Source organism: Chlorocebus sabaeus, chromosome 11 (assembly GCF_047675955.1).
Source record: "Chlorocebus sabaeus isolate Y175 chromosome 11, mChlSab1.0.hap1, whole genome shotgun sequence".
NCBI classification, from domain to species: Eukaryota; Metazoa; Chordata; class Mammalia; order Primates; family Cercopithecidae; genus Chlorocebus; species Chlorocebus sabaeus.
The window spans coordinates 99,267,583-99,287,315 of record NC_132914.1 but is presented as its reverse complement, the minus strand read 5'-3'; the positions used below and the strand labels follow the sequence as shown (position 1 = coordinate 99,287,315).

General features: G+C 38.2%; 1 pseudogene; it reads right to left on the bottom strand.

The window, feature by feature from the left end:
• Window positions 1-18,052: 18,052 nt before the first annotated feature.
• LOC140712823 (neudesin pseudogene) lies at window positions 18,053-18,501 on the bottom strand (annotated as a pseudogene).
• Between the last annotated feature and the right edge of the window lie 1,232 nt (window positions 18,502-19,733).

Genomic DNA, 19,733 nt, shown 5'->3' with positions numbered 1-19,733 from the left:
TGTCCATATACATAGTTAAACTGCTCCCAACTGTTTTAAAGCACCACAGACCTTCTGTGTGGTAGGCACGCCTCAGGTTGTAACTCTCCCCTTTGAACTGGATAGTCATTATTTAACTTCTGAATTTCTTTTTTTTTTTTCCTTGCTTACACTTCAGAAACAGTGAATAATGCTTCGTTTTTTAAAAGAGACCACTTCTATATAAAAACAAACTTACTTCCTAAATGCAAAGAGCCTTGCAAAATGTAGTAAAATACTTTACAGGATGTCTCAGACCCTTGCTTAAGTTTGTTTTCATCGGTGGAGACTCTGTGGGGCTATTTCACATTCTGTTCAATGCTAACACATACCAAATTTGTAGAATCATGGCAGATTGTTGGTATGAAGCAGGAAGGTTTGCAAAATTAAGAGAAATTAGGCTACATGTCAGTGTTATGATCAAACATTACAATTTCCACTAGTCCACAAGAAAACAATAATAATTGGAAGCCCTGCAGTGGAATCCACGAATGCCCTTTCTGAACAGTTGCTTGCTGTTTACCAATGTGAAAACAAAACGATCTTTCAAGTACTGTTTCCTGAGAATTTGCTATTGTTATGTGACCTTCTAATAGAGATATTGGCTCCAATATCTCTTTGCAAGAGAGGAGTATTTTGCAATAACCTCTTCTTTAAAAAGGTTGACTCGATGTGAACATGTCAGACTACAACTTGCCTGACATGAAAGTTATTATTATGAGACCTTTTCCCCTCCTTGACTTTTTTGCTTTTTAACGTCCCCAAATAATAAAACATTTCAAATTTTTTGTTTAAATAATTTTTACAATATGTAAACTGTACTGGACACCATGGCTATCAAAACGAGCCTGCAGTTACACTAATCTCCACGGAAACATTAAAATGCAGATAAACAATCCTAGACAATAGATAAGAATGCATTAACCTGTTTATTACAGTTTGAACTTCCTCCTGGTACACATATGGGCAAGTTCCCTAAGAGGAAAAAAGTTCAGAAAAATCAGAGGAAATAGAGCAATTTTACTATTGCAATATGAACTTCCTATAGAAGTTCTGACCAACAGTATAATAGACCATATAAGTTATTTTAATTTTTTCTAGAAGTCATATTTTTCAAAGTAAAAAGAAACATTTATTTTAATAATATATTTTATTTAACCCAATATATCTGAAATTGTATTCAATATGCAGCTGGTACAAAAAGCAGTAATGAAACATTTTACCTTTTTTTCTCATATTAAGTCTTTGATATATGGTAAACTGTATTTGATACGGCGAATCTGAATTCAGACTAGTCACATTTCAGATGCTCAATAGCCACATGTGGCTAGTGCTACCATGTTGGAGAGAGCAATTCTACAGGATAGAATTGCTTGACATATCTATTGCATTTAAAAAAGAAATAGAGTCTCTTTGATGTACAGTCCTTGCAGTTTTCCCCTTGGTCTTGTTTAGAAACTATATTATGCCCCTCACTGACCCCCAAGGACCTGATACGTTCCTGTCCAGAATGATTGTGTCTTAGGATGCTCTGCATGTTACAAGATGGCATTTTGTTTCCCTTTGTCTTCTATATTAAAATTGTGCCCCAAGCCAAAAGTGAATCTTGGTTGCCGGCTGTAGTATTAATCTTCTAGAATCTTTCCCACTTCAAGGCCTCTGCCCCTGCAACCTACTAATGAAGCTGATTTGAACTTAAGAGGAGGCTCATTCAATTCTGATGGGCCAAAAGCTGTTGTCAACATGAACAGCCTATCAGCGAGCACACATTCAGTGCCACTGTAGGCTGGTCAGTAGCTTTGTTCATAACCTCATTTGCTCAGATCCTCATTTGCTTTCAGCAGCCCATCAGTAGAGTAGTGTCCATCTAGTTCCCTAATTGTACAGCATCTCCCCCACGCACTCTCTGCAGGTGCTCCAGCCACATGGAAATCGCTTCTTGCCAGTCTCTGACCATGGCTTATCATTCTTATCACACAGCTTTCTTTGTCTAGAATGAACTTATTTATGAACCTCTTATTTACAGGTCAAAATCCTACATATCCATTCTATGAAATGTAGTGCAGTGTCTTAGCTTCCCTACTTATTCCACAGTGAGTTGCCCTGCTAATCCAAAAACACCTTTGCTTCTGATGAGAGGATCTACAGCTACTTCCATGAGCTAATCCAAAAATGCTCAAACTTTGAAGAGCATTAACGTTTCAGTCTTATCAAGAGTAGTCTCTTAGAAAAACAAGTAAAAGCTTTGTTTTAAAGGTTCACTCGGAAACATCTGAGGAGAAGAATTAATACTATTTAGCATAGTCATATCAAGAAGGGACTAAAAATGAGACATGGACCTTCTAGTGCCCTTTTGTGGCCTGAATCCACATGAGCACTCATTTTGTGAGTACGAATTCTCTGTTTAGTATTTTTTAGTGTCGTTTTCCATTCATGTTTTTTATTATTTTATTTTATTTTTATTTATTTTATTTTTGAGATGGAGTCTCACTCTGTCACCCAGGCTGGAGTGTAGTGGCACAATCTCGACTCACTGCACCCTTTGCCTCCTGGGTTCAAGCGATTCTCCTGCCTCAGCCTCCCAAGTAGCTGGGACTAAAGGCACCCACCACCACGCCCAGCTAATTTTTGTATTTTTAGTAGAGATGGGGTTTCACCATGTTGAGGCAAGGCTGGCCTCGAACTCCTGACCTTAAATGATCCAGCCCACATGGGCCTCCCAAAGTGCTGGGATTATAGGTGTGAGCCACCAGGACTGGCCTATTTCATTTATTTTATTTTTAAGACAGAGTCTCACTCTTGTCACCCAGGCTGGAGTGCAATGGCATGATCTCAGCTCACTGCAACCTCCACCTCCTGGGTTCAAGCAATTCTCATGCCTCAGCCTCCTGAGTAGCTGGGATTACAGGCATGTGCCACCACACCCAGCTAATTTTGTATTTTTAATGGAGACGGGTTTCGTCATGTTGGCCAGGCTGGTCTTGAACTCCTGGCCTCAAGTGATTCGCCTGCCTCGGCCTCCCAAAGTGCTGGGATTACAGGCATAAGCCACCATGCCCAGCATTTATTCATGTTTTTACAGCAGACATATCAACAGTTCACTCTCATATCTAAGCATATTCCAGATCATCACCATCTCTCTAAAACCTGTTCTTGTGGACTCTCTGAGTTATCAAAAGGACATTACTTGGAATTACACTCAATGTGTCCCTCTTTGTCACTCCTGACAACAAACACATTGCCAAGTTTTCTTATTCTACCTCTGCGGCATCGTTGGCATTTGTTCCTCCTTGCTGTTTCCATTGCCACACTCTAGTTCAGGGCCACATCACTTCTCACCTATACCCTTGAAATCACCTCTAGCCCTGTTTCCCTTCAACTCCTAAATTTCAACTTTTACCAAGGTGATGTTTCTAAGGCCCAGGTCTAAGCACGTTGCCTCCCAGCTCAAAAACCCTCAGCTCCTTCCCTTCACCTAATAAACACAGTCCAAATTCTTTAGCCTGATAGTCAAGGCCCACCCATGCTCTGACCCCAATAAAACATTATAATGTGATCTCCTCCTACTCCCCTACAGGCTCTCCAGCCAAAATGTACTCATCAACTCCCAAATGCACCCTACCCATTCTAGCATCTGGGTCTTGTCTGCAGTGTTCTTGTCCTTTCTTACTTCCCTAACTTCTAGCTGATTGAAATATGACACCATCCTTCAAGTCCCAGTCAAAGCTACTATCTCTTCCAGGCAGTCCTTCTGGATTTTTCACCAGAAAATAATCTTTTGGTCTTTAGTGTAGACTTTAGTTTTATCCCTATGGTGACTCGCTCTGTAGTTTACATTTTAAGTTTGTTTGTGTGTGTGGTATGACAGTATCTCATCACTGCTCAAATTATAAGATTCATTTCATTTGTTCAACTAATGTTTATTGAGTATTTGTGCTGTGCTAATGCAATATAGAAAACAGTGAGCCAGACAGATATAGAATATTCCTTTTAGAAGGTCATCATACAGTGCCTAGCATGCATCTTGTACTTTGTAAACACTCAATGATTATTTGTTGAATACCTGACTGAATTTATCTGGAACATATATATCCAGAAAGTTTTATTTTCAGAACAGAAAAGTAAGAATAGGAGATAAATTTAAAAGGCTTCGGAACAGCCAAACTCGGCGTTCACTGTTTGACTCTTGCCCAGTTTGGCCATGGACGCTCTGGCAAGCCCTCACACAGAGAGCCCTTTTCTCTTCGTTTACACACATTTCTAACAATAACAATAATGACAACAACCACAGTGAGCTTGGGCATCTGATTTCCAACTCATTTTAGATGAGAAGCAGCAAATTAGGATCAGGGAATAGAAATGGCACAGTCACATGGACATCAGTGAGATGGACAGCGGCAAGGGAGGACTCAGAAGAGCCAAAAAAACAAAACAACAATAAAAAACACAGCAATCTGCAGCCATTTAGAATAGGGACAAACAGTTCTGCAGACCTCAGAGGGGCCTGAGGGCTTCTCAGTGTTACAGCCTTTAATTACAACCCTGAGTCCTCTGGCTGGATCATGTTCATAATGCACTATTTGAGAAGGCAGTTAAGGTTGCTGTATTGGAAATGTTTCCATCCAAGATAATTAAAAGTAAAACTTTTAATTTTTAAAAAGATAAATCCTCAGCCATCCATTAAACTCACTTATCCAGAACAACTCTCACCCCACCCGGCACCCGCCGCCTCTGGAGTCAGGGTTTTATTGTGCTTCCCTGTACTACTTGATTCATTTGCCTTAGAGTATTTGTTGGCTCTTGGCATCCAGTTCCATTTTCATTCAATAAGTTTTATTCCCATTTTATTTGCACAATATTCTAAGAGAGCCGATGGAGGACACAAAAGATTTTAAAAATCTAGACCCTATGCTTGTCTTTGGAATGCTCAGGGTCTAGTTGAAGGGATAAGACCTACAGCCTTGAACCAACATAAGGACATAATACAGTGAGACAGACGTGAGCGCATGGTGAAACATAAAGTTTGTAATGAAGGATTGTTTAGGAAAGGACTAGGGCTAATCAGGAAAGATTTCTTAAAGACAAGCCTCTCAGCCAGAAGTGGAAGATTTGGGGAGGGAATTTTTGGTAAATAAAACAGCACAAGGAGGCGTATATAGTAGAGGCAAGAAAGAGCAAATTGTGTTTGGGCAATGGTAAAGAGCCAGCCTGGAAGACTGGGGCTGAGGGGCCCCATTTGGATATAATAAGAGATAAGTTTAGAGTGTTTCCATAGTTTTGTACAAATCCCTGTGATCTTTCTAAGATCATATCTTAGTTGGCTAGGGCTGCCATAACAAAATCCATAGACTGGGTGGCTTAAACCACAGACATATATTTGTCACCACTCTGGAGGCTGGGAAGTCCAAGATCAAGATGCCAACCAATTCAGCTTCTGGTGAGATCTCTATTCCTGGTTTGCAGATGGCAGACTTCTCACTATGTCCTCACGTGGTGGAGAGAGACAGAGCAAACTCTCTGGTGTTTCTTCTTATAAAGGCACTAATCTCATCATAAGGGCCCCAACCCTCACGATTTTGTCTAGCCCTAATTACCTACCAAAGGCCCCATTGCCAAATACCATCACATGAGGGGTTAGGGCTTCAACATATGCATTTTTAGAGAACACAAACATTCATTTCATAACAGATCATGTGAATGTAAATTCCTGCATTGTATGAAAATCCCCCCAAATCAAGTCTGAGGTGTAGACTGCTATTGTCTTCAATCACATCATTTTGCTAGAGAGTTTAAGTGACAGCTAATTGCAAATTACAGAGCTGACTTGATTTGCCATGTCTACATTCATTTTACAAATACAACCATGGGAAATGTAAATTTCTCCTTTGACTAGATACCCTGGAGGATACTACATCTAGAAGACACCACCCACTGAAGTCTGTGAAGTTTTAGGTGATGGTTAATAGATTCATGGGTAATTGGGTATGAACACAAACATTTTTCTAACACTTGTCAACTAATAAGGACTGGAGATTTATCAGCCTGTTAAAATGAGGTTCTAATAACTGTACTTTTACCTTTTTCACTAGACTATAGGCTGTGGGAGGATGAGGTATTTTCCATAGTGCCTAGCCCAGTGCCTACCAGCAAGATGGGATTTAGTGTTAGATGAACAACTGAAAAAATGACCGAATGTAAAACCAATTTATTTATTAACACTTGACTAAAGTAAAATCATGTATTTCTCAAAATAAACTTGGTCTGAATTGGCTGAGACTTTCGTGACTGCTGGATCATGCTTTTTGAACGAATTAGAAATAAACCACAAAATCAGGGATTTAAAAGTAATTCTTCACAAACGTGTTCATTATAAATCCAATTCACATATCCTGTTGAATTGGCTGCTTTGTGTAATTGAGGGCCAATTTCCACGTTCGCATGACAGTGAAAATCTCAAGCTTAAATTTATTAATATGTTGCCTTGGCAGAACACCAGGCTTCTTAATAGCAAAATATGGAGAGAAAGGATATTAGTCTCCAAAGACTTGAGTTTGATTTTGAAAATAAACTGATGTTCATTTTTAAAAAATCATTCAGAAGAAGACATAACTGTGGAACTATAAAGTTATTTACATGGAAAATAATTTAAAGGACAGAACCAAACAAACTTTTAGTATGGTATTTAGTTGGAGTTCCTGTTTAAAGAGGGCCCAAAAATAAAAATATTTAAGTGTTTTGGGACACACCTGAGCAATTCAAGTCTTGAATAGCTGCTAGCTCACTAATCAGGTAACTCCTAATCTAGTCATAACTGACGAATAATTTGCCAAATACACCAGGATATGAAGCAGAAGCACTGTGTGGTCAACCAGACAGATCCCAGCAAAAGAGATGACCATATTTCTAATAACTGTGGCTGTCATTTATTATGAGCACTGTATCAAGTGCCAGACAGTCATTATTTTATTTAATACATACAAAACCCCTATTGAGCAGATGAGAAACAAAGGCTTAAAAATCGTTTAAATAAATGACCTCAAATCAACAAATCTTTAAACAAGAAAGCAGGATTTAACCCCATGATTGTTTAATGGCAAAGCCTTTGCTATTGACCACTCCATATTACTTTATGGTTTTTCAAAGGATGGTAGTTGAATTGACAACGTCAGCATCACTGGAGAATCTATCCCGAAGTCCCAAATTCTACCCAGGCCTACTGAATCAGAATCTCTGGCTATGAGACCTACAAGTCTATTTTAAGCACCTCTCCAGGAGATTCTAAAGCTCACTAAAGTTTGAGAAGTACACCTCTACTCTATTTCTCCAAACTTAAGAAAATATGTATAATATTTCACTTTGCCAGTGAAGATTCTTACAAAACCCAGAAAATGAATATCACATCCATTTCCTTGTTTAGGCTATGTGATCAATTGTCACTATAATTCCTACCAACAGAATATATAAAATGAGCTCCAAGGAAAATGATACAATAGCATTATTATCCATCTAAAATATGAACAAGGGCTACAATGATTGGAATTCTTTCAAGACCTGACTACACATATTGATTTGGGATTAAAACAGTATCACTTAGCTCACTTTCTAAGTTTTTGCTCACTCTCTAAGCTTTAACACACAAAACAAACTTTTAATATAATCTGACAAATGAGTATCTTGCCAAGAAGGCAAGAAAAGTCAAGAGCAACCATCCAGTGTGCTGTGATGAAAATGAAAAGTATGAAAATGACAATCTGAATTTCAGTCTGTTGCTATGAGTGGTTATCTTGCCAAATAATGAAATGTATTGACACTAATGCTGTGCTGCCATTGGCATGTATACAGACGTTGAAATTTTCTAAGCGAAGTTGCTGGAGGTCATTCAAATATTTATGATGGTGTAATAGGTGAACTGAAGACTCTCTTTCAAAAAAATTTTCTTCCAAACTCCTCGATGAGAAAATATTTGGAATAAAGCAAAGTTTATATGCAAACTTATATGACTGAAATTGATTTTTGTTTCCCTGGGAATTTAAGAATCTTTTTAATTGTTGAGAGCTGGTGTACAGCTGCAAGAGGTCGTCTTAATAAGAACTCAGTATTTATGCTTTCTTGATAGAACAAATGAGAGTCAGTGCTCTGTTTTCTATCTTACTTACGCTGAAAGCCTGGCAACACTAGGATATAATACTTGCTCCTTCAAAATATTTCTAAATTGTTCACTGCTTTGTATTTCATCTCAGAGCTGCTTTATTTATAATGTTATTAAACCTCAAAGAAACCCATATGGTGGAAGAGAATGAACAACTTTTGTGATTTCACTGTTTTATTCCTTTTTAAAAGAATTGACTTGAAAGTGAAAATTGTTTAATCTGCTTTTAATTCACAAGGCCTGTGTCCCTGCTTTGCAATGGGATGGCTTAAACAGACAGGTAAATTATGTTATACGATAATTTTTTTGACTGATGTATAATTCTAGAGAAATTGTCCTCTTTCTAACAGGTATGTGAAAGTTTACGCCGATACTTGCTGTTTATATTTAAATAAAGCAAACTCAGCCTTGTGAAAACACAAACATTTTTGTCCAAATACAGACCAAGGAATATTGCTACCAGCAGCCCCACTCCTTAAAAATTTCTTGGTTCTTTCTAGCATTACATATTTATTCCTACTGCTTACCATTTTTTTCTACTATATTGAGGACCTATTAACAGCCAGCATTTTTAAGCTAATTTATTTATTTTCATGAGTTCATAATTGTTATATGTATTTATGGGATGCATGAGATATTTTGATACCAGCATATAATGTGTAATGATCAAATCAGGTAATCGGGGCACCCATCACCTCAGCTATCTATCATTTATGTGTTAGGAACATTCTAATTCCACTTTTTCAGTTATTTTCAAATATACAATAAATTATTGTTAACTATAGTCACCCTATTGTGCTACTGAATACTAGCTCTTATTCATTTTATCTAAGTGTATTTTTGTATTTATTAACGAGTCCCATTTTATCCACCCTTACCTGCTACCTTTCCCAGCCTCTGGTAACCATCCTTCTACTCTCTATCTCCGTGAGTTGTCTTTTGTTTCAGCTCCCACATATGAGTGAGGAAATGCAATATTTGTTTTTCTGTGCCTGGCTTTTTTCACTTAACATAATGTCCTCTAGTTCCATCCATGTTGTTGCAAATGACAGGATCTTACTTTTTTATGGCTGAGTAATATTCTGTTGTGTATAAGAATCATATTTTCTTTATCCATTCATTCACTTAGGTTGTACACTTAGGTTGATTCCATATCTTGGCTGTTGTGAATAGTGCTGAGAGTACAGATATCTCTTTGATATACTGATTTTCTTACTTTTGGATATATACACAGAGTAGTGTGATTTCTGGGTCATATGGTAGTACTATTTTTATTTTTTTTTAACGCTATACTGTTCTCTATAGTAGCTGTACTAATTTACATTTACACCGACAGTATACAAGAGTTCATCATTCTCCACATCTTCACCAGCATTTGTTATAGCCTGTCTTTTGGATAAAAGCCATTTATGGAGCGATAATAACACATTATAATTTTGATTTCAATTTCTCTGATATCTAGTGATGTTGAGCATTTTTTATTTACCTATTGGCCATTTGTATGTCTTGAGAAATGTTTATTCAGATATTTTGCCTTTTTAAAAATGAATTATGGCCGGGTGCAGTGGCTCACGCCCATAATCCTAACACTTTTGGAGGCCAAGGCAGGTGGATCACCTGAGATCAGGAGTTCAAGACCAGCCTGGCCAACATGGTGAAACCCTGTCTCTACTAAAAATACAAAATTTAGCAAAGTGTGGTGGCATGCACCTACAGTCCCAGCTACTCAGGAGCCTGAGGCAGGAGAATCGGTTGAACGCAGGAGGTGGAGGTTGCAGTGAGCCGAGATTGTGCCACTTCACTCCAGCCCAGGTGAAAGAGCGAAACTCCATCTTGGAGGAAAAAAAGAAAGAATTATTTTATTTTATTTTTCCTATTGAGTTGTTTGAGTCCCTCATATAGTCTGGTTATTAATCCCTTGTTATATAGATAGTTTGCAACTATTTTCTCACATTCTGTGGGTTGTCTCTTCACTTTGTTGATTGTTTCCTTTGGTGTGCACAAGGTTTTTAGTGTGATGTGATTCCATTTGTCTTTTTTTTTTTTTTTTTTTTTTTTGCTTTGGTTAACTGTGCTTTTAAAGTCTTACTCAATAAATCTTTGCCCAGACTAATGTCCTGAAGTGTTTCCCCAATGTTTTCTTCTAGTATTTTCATAGTTTCAGGTCTTAGATTTAAGGCTTTAATCCATGTGATTTGATTTTTGTACATGGTAAGAGTTAGGAGTCTAGTTTCATTCTTCTGCATATGGATATCCAGTTTTTCAAGCACCATTTATGGAAGATGCCATACTTTCCCCAGTGTATGTTCTTGACACTTTTGTTGCAAATGAGTTCACTGCAGATGTATGGATTTATTTCTGTGTTCTCTATTCAGCTCCATTGGTCTATTTGTCTGTTTTTATGCCAATACCACACTGTTTTGGTTACTATAACTTTGTATTATAATTTACAGCCAGGTAATGTGATTCCTCCAATTTTGTTCTTTTTGCTCAGGATGGCTTTGGCTATTCTGGGTCTTTTGTGGTTCCATACAAATTTTAGGATTTTTGTTGTTGTTGTTTCTGTGATGTATGTCCTTGGTATTTTGATAGGGATTGCATTGAATCTATAGATTGCTTTGGGTAGTATGGACATTTTGACAATATTGGTTCTTCCAAACCATGAACATGGAATATCTTTTCCATTTGTCTGTATCCTCTTCAATTTCTTTTGTCAATATTTGATAGTTTTTATTGTAGATTTTTAACTTGTTTGATTAAAAAGGTATTTTACTACTAGGTATTTAATACTAGTTTTTTGGTTTTGTTTTGTTGCTGTTGTCGTCGTTGCTTTTGTTTTTTGAGATGGAGTCTCTCTCTGTTGTCCAGGCTGGAGTGCAGTGGCGTGATCTTGGCTCACTGCAACATCCACCTCCCAAGTTCAAGTGACTCTCCTGCCTTAGTCTCCCTAGCTGAGACTATAGGGGCTACAGGCACACACCACCATGCCCAGCTAATTTATATATTTTTTAGTAGAGATGGGGGTTTCACCATGTTGGCCAGGTCGGCCTTGAACTCCTGACCTCAGGTGATCCACCTGCCTCAGCCTTCCAGAGTATGGCATAACAGGCATGAGCCACTGCCCCAGGCCTAATACTAGGTATTTTACTTTATCTGTAGCTATTGTAATTGAGATTACTTTCTTTGTTTCTTGTTCAGATTGTTACCTCTTGGCATATTGAAATGCTACTGATTTTCGTATGTTGATTTTGTATCCTGCAACTTCGTTGAATTTATCATTTCTAATAGATTTCTTTAGTGGAGTCTTTAGGTTTTTCTAAATATAAGATTATATCGTCTGCAAACAATGATAATTTAACTTTTTCCTTTTCAATTTAAATGTCCTTTATTTCTTTATTTTGTCTAATTGCTCCCACTAGGACTTCCAGTACTATGTTGAATAACATTGGTAAAAGTGGGTATCCTTGCCTTGTTCTAGATCTTAGAGGAAAGGCTTTCAGCTTTTGCCCATTCGGTATGATACTAGCTATGGGTTTTTTGCATGTCTTTTATCATATTGAGGTATGCTCTTTCTGTTTTTTGAGAAAGTTTTTATCATAAAGAGATGTTGGAGTTTATTGAATGCGTTTTTGGCATCAATTGAAATGATTATCTGGTTTTTGTCCTTTATTCTGTCGATATGATGTATCACATTAACTGATTTGCATATGTGGAAACACCCTTGCATTCCTGGGATGAATCTCACTTGATCAGGATGAATGATCTCTTAAATGTGTTGTTGAAATTAGTTTTCTAATATTTTGTTGAGGATTTTTGCCTCTATGTTTATCAGAGGTATTGGCCTGTAGTTTTTCTCTCTTTTGTTGTATCTTTGTTTGGTTTTGGTATCAGGGCAATACCGGCCTTGTAGAATGAGTTTGGAAGTATTCCTTCATCCTTAATTTTTTGAAATAGTTTGAGTAGGATTAGTGTTAGTTATTTAAATGTTTGATGGAATTAAGCAGTGAAACCATGAGGTCCTGGGCATTTCTTTGATAGGAGACTTTTTATTACTGCTTTTATCTCATTACATGTTATTGCTTTATTCAGGTCTTCAATGTCTTCATGGTTCAATATTGGTAGGTTGTATGTATCCAGGAATTTATTCACTTATTCTAGGTTTTCCAATTTACTGGCATATAGTTGCTCCTAATAGTCTCTAATGATCCTTTGAATTTCTGTGGTATCAGTTATAATGTCTCCTTTTTCATCACTGATTTTGTTTATTTGGGTCTTTTCCCTTTTTTTCTTAGTCTGACTGAAGGTTTGTCAACTTTATCTTTTCAAATGATCAACTTTTGTGGGCCAGCATTATGCTGCGTGCTTTACCTGAGGTCATATGTACAGGTGCAGAACTCTGACACATGGTAAGCACTCAAGCAAATGTTCTTATCTATAAAATAATACTTGTACTCTCAGCAGATGTGCCTATAGACAAAGTAATTTATGCTTCTCAGCAGCAGAGTTTTGACATAATGTGCATCATCTTTTTTTTTTTTTTTTTTTTTTTTGAGACAGAGTTTCACTCTGTCACCCAGGCTGGGGTGCAGTGGCGCTATCTTGGCTCACTGAAACCTCTGCCTCCTGAGTTCAAGCTATTCTCCTGCCTCAGCCTCCCAAGTAGCTGGGATTACAAGCATGTGCCACCATGCCCAGCTAATTTTGGTATTTTCAGTACAGACAGGGTTCGCCATGTTGGCCAGGCTGGTCTCCAACTCCTGACATCAAGTGATCCACCTGCCTTGGCCTCCCAAAGTGCTGGGATTACAGGCGTGAGCCACCGTGCCCAGCCAATGTGCATCATATTTTAACAAAAAGATTAAGAGCAGGAATTCAATCTGTTGTATAATGTCGTGGCTAAGATCATGTGCATTGGTGTCAGACAGCGTTGGTGTCAATTCTTGCTCTACTGCTTACTACTTATGTGATCTTGAACCAGCCATTTAGCTTCCTGTGTCTCATGTCCAATCTCATAGGCTTGTGGTGAAGACTATCAAAGAGAGTGCTTGGAAAAGTGCCTGGCACAAGGTAGGTGGTTGATAGATGGTAGACATCATTATCATTCTCTTGGCCTCATTTTTATCACCTGTAAAATGGAACTAAGACCTCCAAAAAGGTCTATTCAGTGGCATGGAATAACTCCTTTCTTGACTAGAAAGTATTGGACTGGAAATCCAGATCAAGATTCAAGTCCTAGCTCAACTATTTCCTAGTTATTGGCCTTAGACAAGTCATTTCACCTCTTTGAGTCTGTCACTTAGATTGTGAAATGATTCATTTGGGTTGAAAGGTCCTCTTCTGACTCTGGATCTCTACAATTTTAGAAAATATATCCTGATTTTGTTCCAGAACATATGAACAATTTTTATGATTTATCCTTCATATATGTAGCATACTTATCACACACACAGGCATACACACACACAAATGTGTCTGTATGAGTCAACGGTGCCTGCTCAAAATTTTTTCACATAATATAAAATGTTTCTTCTGAAACAATGAATTCCTTTCTCCTTTTATTCTTTGTTGGTGATACCTGCAGGAGAGTTGCCCATTTAGATCTGGCTTCCTTATTATATTAGAAATGATAAATGTTCTAAAAGGAAACCCTGTTCTTTATTCATCTATATCAGCCCAGTGTTATTCCCCTCCTCCACACTTGCCTATTATTTTTGTTTGTGCCAATTATTTGCCATTTCTCATATATTTAACTGATCATGTGTGTGTATGTGTGTGCATGCACGTGTGCATATGTGTATGCTGTCTCCCTATATAAGAATAGCTATCACGAATTAAGCAGCCACTATTTTCCAGGTACCATGCTATAAAATTTTCTAATTCTTATAATAATCCTGAAAAATTGCAATTAGGAAAACTGAATTTAAGTGCTTAAGTAGGTGCCCATGTTTAAACCATAGTCATTAATGGAGCCAGAATTTGAACCCAGGTCTGTCTCATGAAAGTCAATGTCCTTTCTACACTGTACTGTGTTTTAAACAGCTGTTTGCTTTGTCAAGCCTCAACAGCCTAAAATCTTCCCTGGAAGCAGCTCTGCTTATTATGTTTGTTTGAACTATTCCACCACACACACCATGCACACACAGAGAAGTATACGTAGTGGGTGCCTAGTGAATGTATGTTGAGGAAGTACAAGAAGAAAGGGGCACAGTCAGCCTTCTACACTTTATGGCCTTGTTTTTCTCCTAGGAGCTCTTTTTGGGGATTAAAACAGGAAGTGGTAAGGTTGTGACATAAATACAAATCACAGAGTAGTGACAAGTGCCATACTGGTTCTAAGGCATCAAGGAAACCAAAGCTTGGTCCCTCTATTTCTTTTGCAACATTCAGCAGGCCTGAAGCTCAGTATCCCCATCTTATGACAACCTCTGTAAACAGCAGCCTGCTGTGGCAGGCTTGAGCACTGTCCTTACCAGTGACAGGGATCCCGGAAATCTTTTCATACTCTATGCCTAGTAGTTTTCTCTAGGTTCATTAAAGTGTCTCTTAAGAGAAATTGATCTTTTTGGGGTATTATTACCACTCACATATTTTGAAGACTATAAATGTAAGCAATTGAACAAGGCTATTATTTCTAATCACAGAAATGAGAGAGTTTATACTTAAATGGATTAATAAATACAGTTTTGGAATCTTTTTTATAGGGTACTTTTTTGAAAAGTAGCTAAGTATGATCAATCTAGGAAGGTTACATTAAACTTAGTACTTAGAATAGTCAAGATAAGCTAACATTTGTAACAAGCAGTCCCAAATTCAGAGACTGTACACAATAGAATTTTATTTCTGACTCATGCAATAGTATCATGAAGGTGTTCTTAGTCAGCTATTAATCCCCGTAATAGCAACTCAGGGGCCTAGGTTCCTTCTGTTTTGTAATTCTACCTCCTCTAGATCTTCAGGGTCCTGTCCATTAAGCTATAGGATATACAAAAAAATATAGATTAAGCAGAAGGTTTTTATAGGCCAGATACATATATATAAAATATATATGTCATAATATATAATATATATTATGGAATAATACATATTCAGGAACTGTTGTTGTTTTTGAAGAAAGGAAATGTGAGCATACTCATGTTTTAGAAAGCTCACTCTGGCCATTGTGTGGAAGATGGACTAAAGAATACATAATATATAATATATATATGTCATAATATATGATATATAATATATATTCTTGTGGGCAGGAAGTGATTATATATAATATTATATATATGATATATATTATTAACACAATATATAATATAAAATATATATTACATATTCGATTATATATTTATATATAATAATCACTTTCTGTCCACATTCCATTGGTCAGAACTTAGTCACATGATCACACCTAACAGCAAGGAGGAAGGCTGGGAAATGTAGTCTAGCTGAATGGCCAATAAGAAAATGGAGTGGGGTTAGGGGAACACACAACAGCCTCTGCCACAGCTCTAAATGTGTACTTCTCATCCAGCATGTCAGAGTTTACAATGTTCTATGTAAAAAGTGAATAAATGGTTACTCTTGTTACGATTTGTACATCTGAACCAATCCAATATCCATTATCTCAGCCCTGTATGGTGCACATTCTAGTGTTAGCAGTGGGCTATGATAAATGAAACGTTACTCCTGCCTTTAAGAATTTTGCACTAAAATAGAGATCTCAACCAACGCTGATATAGAGAAGATGAAAGTAAGGACAAAATAAAGGTGAAAGATTTTTGTAATGTACATTCTATGTGTGTATATATGTAACATACATGTGTATGTATATATGTAACTTACAGATTATGTCTATCTGCTCTAACTTTAACCTTCTTGAGGTCGAGACCTGATAATATTCATATTTGCGTCTGTGATCTTTTGTCACTGCCTAGCATATAGTGAGTGTTATAAATGTATGTTTAGGGAACAAAAAAAAGAACTGTATTGAAGGAGTACAGAGAACAAAATAATTACTTGTGACTGGAGCTTGTTATATAAGTTGTACATTGTACAACTCTAGGAGGTGCAACTTACATTGTAATTATGAATGGCTCTCCTTAGAGTTGTGTGGTACACACCTGCACGGGTATATGCGGCAGCCCGATGGAAAAGAGCAATCAGAAAACACATCCAGGAAAACATGAAAATTGAACTGGGCTTTGAGATACTCAAAAAAAATTCTACATGTGGAGAAAGAGTGAAGAGGCATTCCATACTGAGGGAAAAGCCTGTACAAAAGCCCAGAAAGGCAGCTAGTAGACCAGGCAGTTAAGAGCTATGTTGTGATAAGGAGGTAATGGATGGCAGGTAGAGAAGTTACTTTGCCACTCAATAATGGAGGACATTGCCTGCCATAGGAAGTGTGAGATTTTCTTGGTGAGCATTCAGGAACTATTGTTGCTTTTGAAGAAGGGAAATAACGTGAGCCAACTCATGTTTTAGAAAGCTCACTCTGGCCATTGTGTGGAAGATGGACTAAAGAATAAAAGGCAGAGACACCACTGCCGTAATGCAGCTGAGAGATGATAAAGTCATAATTACGATAACGAAAAAAAGGATAGAAGAAGACAAAAAGAACATTGTGACTTATTGGCTGCTGTAGGTGAAAGGGGAATAAAAAATTATTCCAAGGGTGACTTGGTAGACAATGGCACAATTAATTGCAAAAGGGGACAGGACTTTTTAAAAACGGAGCTGACATGTTCAGTTTAGCAACAAATGTGTTACATTTGAAGTACCAGCAGGATGTCTACAGAAATACCTGGTGCAGAGCTCAGAAAAGAGGTAAGATTAAGATTTCTGAAGTATTAGCTCATGGAGGGTGACTTAATCCATACAGGCCAGGTGGGCAGCAGTTTAGGATGTTACTGGTTCTTAACAGGGTTAAGGCCAGGTAGACAATATAGGTTCTTCAGTGGTTCTATTTTTTTTTTTTTTTCTTTTTTGAGATGGAGTATTGCTCTGTTGCCCAGGCTGCAGTGCAGTGGCACAATCTCGGCTCACTGCAACCTCCGCCTCCCGGGTTCAAGAGATTCTCCTGCATCAGCCTCCAGAGTAGCTGGGATTACAGGCACATGCCACCATGCCTAACTAATTTTGTATTTTTAGTAGAGACGGGGTTTCACCATGTTGCCAGGCTGGTCTCAAACTGCTGACCTCAGGTGATTTGCCCTCTTCAGCCTCCCAAAGTGCTGGGATGACAGGCCTGAGCCACTGCACCTGGCCAGGTTCATCAGTGATTCTTAACAGGATTGTATGTGTGTATAGGTAAAGAGGGTTGGTCTAGTTTACCTATTGTTGAGTAACAAACTACCCCAGAGTTTAATGACATAACATAACCATTTATTTTGTTTATGATTTTGTGGGTCAGGCATTTGGAAAGGGTATAGCCAGGTAGTTTTGTTCCACATGATAGTGGCTGGGCCTGAAGGATCCACCTCCCAGATGAATTCTCCACTCACACATGGGATCTCATCCTTTGCAGCTGCTTCATAGGGCTTGACTTTGTGATACCATGGTTGTCTCAAGATAATCACACTTCTTACAAGAGTTAGGAGATGAAAGCTACCAGACCAATAAAGGGCTCTGTCTAGAACTAGCACAGTCACTTCTATCACATTCTATTGGCCAAAGATGTCACAGGGCCCCACTATATTCAAGAGGTTGAGAAATAGACTTCATCTCTCTCTCTCTTTCTCTCTCTTTTTTTTTTTTTTTTTTTTTTCCAGATTAAGCATCTGTTTTATTTAAACCTAGGTAAGTCAGGAACTTTAGGAAGTCTGTTTTGCAGGAGATTTAGTGTTGGAGTATCTTCCTACCTCACACTCCCAAGAATCTGCTCCTGCAGATGAAACCTCAGAACCCTTCCTTCTTGTCAAAAAGGGGCTGGTCTTCAGGCTTGAAGTATAGGTTAGGGCTGCCAAACTCATTGAGAATTGTCTGAGCCCTGTAGCTGACAATGGGGTATTTGGCTTTGTACATGCTGGTGAAAATATCATCCACAGACTCCAACTTCTTGGCTATGAGACCTGTGGTGTGTCACAGGTAAGGATTACATGATCCAAGGACATCTTGGCTACCCCTCTAGTGGAGTCCTTCCTGGTCAAGGCATTGTAGGGGGTTCTTTGTCCATAAAACCCCTTTCCAGAGGTGACATCAAGCCCCACTCCCTTCACTGCCAAATAGATGGACTGATCCTCCTCCTGCCATAGTGAACCAGCCCCCTAGGCTAGCACCAGGATCAGAACTAGTGCTGCCAGCTGCTGCAGCCACTGCCCTGGCATGGGGCCCACCACAGTGAGCATGTGTGCAGAGCAAGGGCAGCCTGGCTGGCCTAGACTTTATCTCTCTTGATTCTCTTGATGTGGGAGTGGCACAGTCACACCGAAGAAGGGCATGTGGGATAGGAGATATTTTGGAGCCATATTTGAAAAATACTGTCTGCCACAGAAGTGTTCACCAAAGTCACTGAGGAGCTTTTGCAAATTATAGCAATTATGCTTCAAAGTTTTAAGGAAATTACATAGAGGCTTCTGAAACATATGCCTGACCAAGACCCACTAGAAAAAGTGGCTCAGGACTGAATAAGGAGGGGAGCAACTTTGAATACAGAGCTCCTATTGTAGACCAGAGATGAAAGAAATGAACTGCCAAAGGAGAAGAGAATTTCAAAAAGGCTGAGGTCAGAAGCACTAACTGTGATGGAGACAGTGAGGATAAGGAGAACTAAGCAGAAGCTGATGAATTTGGCTTTAAAAACTCTCCAGGAATCTTTGAAATCTGTTTCGATGGGGTCGAAATCAGAATTCAGAAGCTTGCAAACTGAGTTTACAACCAAAATAAGTTTTTTTTTTTCCACTAGAAGTGTGACTAGCCTCATTAAAATCTTATTTGTAAAGATTGAAATAGCAGTTCTATGACAACAATATACCCAGTCTGCAAACAAAGTATTGTAAAGGCAGCTGAGGTATAAACTTTAAAGACAGCTAAGGTGTAAACTTCAAGCAAATGGAGATATTTTCCTCTTGCTACTTCCTTTTATCTTTGCAAATGCATTGCTTGGTATTAACTTTGATGTTTTTCTTTATTTAGGATATCAATTCAGAATCGTGTAGTGTATCAGCTAGTTCTTGTTATATAACCAGTTGACACCTCAACGCCTTAAAATCTGGGGTCAGAAAATGATAGCCTGTGGTCCAGATGCCAGTTTTGTGAATACAGTTTATTTGGACACCGCCATGTCTGTTCATTTACACATGATCTATGGCTATTTTTTGGCACTACAATAGCAGAGGAGAGTTACAACACAAGCTATGCTGCACGAACCTATATTATGTACTATAGGGTCCTTTAAAAGTAAAGGTTTGCTGAATTCTGCTTAAAACAATGAGTACTTGTGACTACTCATGAGTCAGCTGGGCAGTTTTCTAGTCTCAGCTGTGCTCACTCAAGCCTCACTCATGATCATCTGTAAGCTCTGGCAATGTGGGGTAAGCTCTCTCATCTGTGGTGGTTGACTGGTTGTTGGCTAGTTTAG